Raw genomic sequence first — 6,925 nt, 5'->3', positions numbered from 1 at the left:
TGCCAATATTGTGTCAAAGATATTGATAATATATCATTTCGTATCGGTTCACAATGTGGAATAACATTTTGAGATTTTATCACTTTATTATTTTCAGGTACAGGAACCTCTCATAAGGTTTCATGAAGTGTTATGTCATAGGCTCTTCAAGAAATCATTGCCTTCTTATTATGATTATTTGCTCCTTAATTTTCAAGGACTATTTCATTTGGAACCGATTAGTCTGTCACGCTTCATAAACTTTGTCCTTTAGGAACATAAAATAAGAGCACTTGCACTTAATATGAGATGCATTCGGCATTTGATTTGAATTATCTTTTGGATGAGGATCTGGTGATAATTCCTAACATATTTTATAGCGCTTATAATCTCCCCCTTATGTTAGGAAAACTAACATACATCCTCTACTTCTTTGGGGAATCCATCTTTGTGCATTATTGTATATTCATTAATCGTATACCGCAGATCAAAATTATTAGATAGAAGAATTGGTTCCTGACCTTGAACCAATTGAGAGGGAAGAAATAATCATGATCTATTGGTCTAATGCATACAAGTGCTATTGCAATATATCATACTTCATACCAATACATGAAGTTTTGTTCTCATTAACAATGGTTTAGATATTTATCGAAGGCATTCAATGCTAAACCATCATCATCAAGATGAATTATCTTGATTACACAATCTGAAAGTCATGCTTAACTCAATTTTATTGAGCAAGCAACTTTATGAATGTCAAATTGCAGGTTGACAACAAATGTACATGTGATCATCTTATTGATGCATTATTTTAACATATCACGTGACAGATGAACGGGTCCTTATTCACCTTTTATAATTTTCAAATTTGAAGGGATCCAATCCCAATATTAATTGGTCCAACCAACTTATCATGAGAACAAACGACATAAAAAATTCTTGAAGAATCTTCTAGTTCTTCAATACATGCACATCTTCGAGATGTCACAATCGTTCATATCAATTTATGAACTTTTATTCTAGTAAACTCCAAGTTTACCATGGCATGTACTTTTTATTTGGTAAATTTCAGATTTACTATTACATGAATAAATTTCAAATTTATTACTTCAGAAGTAGATTTTAAAATTATTCAACCTCTTTCGGAGGTGAGTTGTTATACAATCACAATCAAGTGTACGTTTGCATTAATAAGTTTATCATTCTCCAAGAATGGAATATAATCATTCCTTAAGCCTATCAAATTATGATAGCTTATAATCTCTTTCAAGATTTTGCTACTTCAGAAGCAAATCGAGGCATACATATGATGGAGAGAATTTTTCTCTAGCATATCTTATAATCATATAAGCGTGTGAAAATATCATCACTTTTGATGATCATTATCATATTGTCCCTCCACGCGTATATTCATGCATTCAATCACTTGTCTTCCTTCAGACATATTATGCACTGCTACCACATACACCTCAAAAATGAAGTACGTTGTCATATTTCAGACTTATCATATATTGCTACCACATTCACTTCATGAAATGGAGCATATTCAATGGGTTGAATTTTATGACTTTTCACCCAATACCTATGATTTTGTCTTAGCCATCATAATATCATCAGTATGGTATATTGAAATTCAAACTCAATATCTTATCCATATAAAGACGTCTTAGGCATATATCGATGGTACTTAAACCCAACATATTATCATCTTTTTTGACAATATTATTCTTGAGGAATAAATTTTAAACATAAATGGTTCCAAACCAATTATTTTTCCTCAAATCCAACAATAATTATATTATTAGTAGCAAAAGACAAATAACATAAGGAATTAAAGTAGAGAATTATAAACCCTAATGAAGTTCACGTAAATCATAAAATTAGTGTCATAATAATGACTTAGTTTACACCAACTAACAACGTATGGGTGATGGGTGATTTTTAATTATCAAATATGACTTGGCATCTTATTAATTGATTACAATTTTCTAAGAATTCGATCATATAATATATTATTGGAACTCACCCTTAAGCATCTCAGAATAAGAACAATCTTTTAACACATGATGGCAGTAGTTATTATTTAGTTCGATGGTATTTTATTTTCTTTTTACGTAAAGGCAGTAGATATTGTTTTAAAAAGAATCTTTTACCATGTGATGACCATAACTATTCATGAATACTAAATTCTCATCGTTCCAAGTCAATGTAGGTAATTGATCATTATTGTATGTAGAGTATTGATTGGAATTTGTTTCAAAATTATGTGGAAGATCATAAAAAAAATGTACCTGATTTTGCACCAATATTCTTGATTGTAATTGCTTTTTTTTCCGTGACAAGATTAACAAGAACACAAGTTGAAGAATAACTAAAACTTAATATCAGTTTTTTAGAGCCTCGTGCTGATAACGTGTTATAAATATAAATAAAGAACAACAAGAATAGATAGAGAGAGAAGATGGAGACTTCTTTATTTCTCTTTGTAACGCCCCAAAAACGGGTTCCGAGACGTCACAGGTGCTTAGGATCATAAGTGATCCCAAGCTAACCTTTCTACGGGCATACTTACAAGCAACTGAATAAAATATATAAATCTGAACAAAATCAGTTGAAACATAAAACTTTTCTGAACTCGATCAATACAAATCTGAATTTACAAGATTACAACTCTGCTTTTGACAACAAAACTGAAAGAAAAAACATTAACACTATTGACTTTCTATGAAGCCTCTACTAGTACTGACTATAGGTAGCCAGGTCATGACTCCCAACTATCCCCACTCAATACGACTGAATAAAGAAAATACAATACTTCTCAAACTGTGTAACTGATTCGAGCCCTTCAATCAAAAGGACTCATCACCTACTGACTGGAAACTGCAAACTGACTAAATATGGTATATACGTTACAACTTGTACCTACATTATGAGACAATGTAGCACATAGACATATATGTGAATCAGTACTTTGAGGATGTACTGAGTATATGGGGGTGTATGCATGTACATAAACAATATCATTACTCTTTATAAAATCATGCATGCTGACATAAATGACTCACATAGCTTGAATAAAAATCTGAAATATGAATCTCATAAATCATGAATAATGAAACATGTAGTATAAATCTCGTGAGTCAATTCACTTGCTTCTAAAATTTGTATTCTCCTCTTATTCTCACAACTTGTAAGCTAGATGAAATCTGAAACTCATTCTGTATAGTAAACTCTTTAGCTCAATACTTTAAATCTATAAAACTATTTAAGAGTGGGGGACATCTTTGGGAGGTTCTTCTAACCGACATGTACACCATGTGAGCATCCATAGTGTCCCATGAATAGCCCCCGTAAGGTTAGGGTTGTTCTACCCATGCCATCAGAATAGAACAATCTATCTCAGTGATCACTATCTCAGTTACCCACATATAATGGAAATAAGTATCTCAACCTACGGTGACGCGTAGTTCTGGGGTATAAAATCATAGTAACATGTCCAAATCGGTGCTAAATACTACTCTCAATCTTATGCTCAAAGTCTCAAGAAAATTCACTTTAAAGTAATCTCATATTTCATAAGGAAATCAATTATGAAGTCTGTAATCTCATTTCGTAAAGTGGATTTCAACTCTAATGTGACCAAAGGGTCAAATCTTTCTAAATTATTTCAAAATAGTCTAATCATAAGGCGCATGTAGCACAACAATTCTCAAAATCACATTCTAAAATAGGGCTTAATGACCCATATGTCAATATCATGATCAAACATCTAAAAATCCATACTTTATATCATAAACATGCATAAATCATTTGGAAATCTAGAAATTTCAGCAATACTCATAAAAATATACTCAATTTCAGCAATACTCATAAAAATATACTCATACTCATAAAATTCAACTTCTAAAACATTCAAAATCTCATAATCTCATGAACAACCACATAGGGTATAAATTCGTACTTCAAAGTCATAGGAAAACATGTAAAATCATGTATCTTTGTAAATTAGTGCAAATTTTGGGCACAATAATGGAAGGAGTGTTTTTGTTCAAATCCCACATACCTTAGATTGTGAACTTAATGAATAGGCTTGCTTTTGAGATGCTACTTGTACTGTTGAATGAGGGTTCTTGAAATTCTTGCACTAAGAACTTGGAATTTTGGCTCAATTTGGAGAATGAATGGAGAAATCTTGAGTTTCTTAGACGCGAAGTATGATGAACTAGGATTTTTGTTTTGAAGAGAATGAGGATTAGGGCATAAATTGCGTTGTTATGTAATTAATTTTATGTTTTTGGATGGATTAGGGGTTGGGTAATTGATAAAAATACCCCCTTTTAACTCTTAACAAATTGAAAAAATGAAATATTTGCGAACTAAGTGGCCACCGCGATGCGCCACTATCGCGGTGGCTTACTGGAGATCGACCACTGAGAACTGGACAGACTCCGTGACGCGGAGCCATCGCAGTGCCCCTTTAGAATGCCATTTTGGCACCTGGCGCAATGCGCCAATATTGCGCTAGGCTGCTGAAAACTTACAATTGAGATATTACTCCTCTCCGCAATGCGCTAAGGGTCTGAAAGATGGTGTTTTACAACTGGAACTTCAATTAGCCATAACTTCTTGCCCGGTTATCGGATTTGGGTGAATCTTATATCGTTGGAAAGCTAATTCAATTTCCCACACGATAAAAAGTCAAAATTAGGAAAATCCTGTATGATTTAAACATTACTCACTTTGAAAGTCATTCCTCAATCTTATAGAGATGAAATTAGGCTTAAGGAAAGTTTGGGGTATTACAATATCTCCCTCTTGGGAACATTCGTCCTCGAATGTGGCTAGCTAGGTTAAGAATACAAAGAAAAACTGAGCGTGCACAGTTGAAATAACTTGCTTAAATGATTCTACCTTACTCTAAACCTTTGAGTACTTCTATGAATGCACGAACTTATAATAAGAATAACTATATAGCTGAATCTTTTATTAGGAAGGAGTTGAATGATGGAAGAATATTACCTTCGACTAAACTTGTCTTTACTTATCGTAAGGAGCTGACTCATGCTGAGAGTTTAGAACTTACTTGATGTGCTCATGGTGCGATCGTACTTATAGATTGCGAAGTGATAGTTTATGCAGGCATAAATCATGAGAAAATGAGGCTAAGATTACACAATGAGTATTATACTGTCTAAGCTGGAACACTTGGAAAACGAAGATCGTTCAGTGAATACTTACGCACTGAATCATGACTAGATATCCAAATTCTGAAACTGATGCTTGATACATAGACTGAGCTTGATTCACAAATTTTCATAGGTGTAAACAACTATTTACTGGAATGACCGTACTTATGAAACTTCAGGTAGTAAAACCAGACTAGTTCAGAAAATGGAAAACTATAGAAATTTATCCGTCTAATTGTTAAACTGAACTGCTGGCCATCCAAACTGAATCATACTAGATACTCATACTCAAGTGGAGGATTTCATCAACACCCTCTTAGGGAGTTCTAATGATATGAGGGAGCAAAGAACTTTGGGCATGATCTAAAAAGGGCATCTAAATAAGAGATTATAATATTTCTACGACTATATAGCTTGGAACATAGACCCTTTGAACCATAGACTGGGATAGAATTTCTAGGCCTTAGGCAACACAACACCTTACTAGCAAGCTTAGACATACTTCTAAAATATTCTCTCGACTATTCCTTTCCTTTAAAGACCATACTCATTGATTCATCTTCTAATTCTCACGGTGCCATTGATATTTCCATCTACTCATGTTCTAAACTGAACTAAATTCCCTCACCTTCTTCAAGCCTAACGCACAATCACAGGATACACCACATAACACTGTAATACTAGTCTAAAACATAATTCAACACACCCTGAACTTCACAACTTCTCATCTCATGCAAAATTCTCATTACTACTCTAACAACCACATTCAACCTCATACTAGAAATTTACTAACGTGTAGTGCATTCATCCAGACATATACAAACATGATGTTCAAACCTACTTCTATAAGCACATATGCACTTCTAAACACACTCCTATAAAACACCCTTGTCACAACCTACAAACCTCTATCAAGAACAACTTTCATGCACCACTCTTAAGAAGATATACATAGCATATTCTAAGCTGACCAGGTCATATACAAAAACTTCACTCAATATTTCTTCAGACTCATAGAATTACATAAAGCAAGCATACGACCATCTTCCCCAACATGACACATTTACTCTTTTCTATCTACACAACTGTTCATCATCACTATTTTTGACCTGAGAAAAAGGTCACTGGAAGGTTAGAACATGAGGACCTGTAGCATGAAGGAATACCATGCGTAACTTGGACACTTATCTGAGGCCTAAGGAATAGAGCTTTTAACATCATGAACTTATCAAAGAGATCTAACCCGAGCACATACATGATATAAATCTGAATTTCGCTGCTCATTAAAAGTATTGCTTGAGCACTTGAACTGAACATACCGTAAAGCTTGAGTACATGAGTCATGAGCTGCATGACCCAGATTTGGAGTTCATAACTTATGGAATGTGATTCCAACTGCTGAAAGAACTAGAACTCCTCCTTTTGGGAAATAGAAGAGTACATAATTCTCTATCATATGCATGAACATGAATTAAGATCATGGAACTAACACATAAGGCATGAGTGGGTATTGGGACAACTGAAAATACTGAAATAAGATTGGGTCAAACATCAATCTTTCTCACAACTATTCTACAACATACTGGTACAGCTACTAGAATCTCAAAGCTTGACTTGGTTACTCATTCTATCATCTCCCCCTTAGCTTTAAGCCATCACTCTAAGTTTGTGAACTACTATATTAACTCTAAGATAAACTGCACTCACTTTGCTCTAGAGTCTGGGATATATTTAATACACAGTAAACCAAACTTACC

This window comes from Capsicum annuum, chromosome 7 (genome assembly GCF_002878395.1).
Source record: "Capsicum annuum cultivar UCD-10X-F1 chromosome 7, UCD10Xv1.1, whole genome shotgun sequence".
Classification (NCBI taxonomy): Eukaryota; Viridiplantae; Streptophyta; class Magnoliopsida; order Solanales; family Solanaceae; genus Capsicum; species Capsicum annuum.
Note: the sequence above shows the minus strand (reverse complement) of the source record.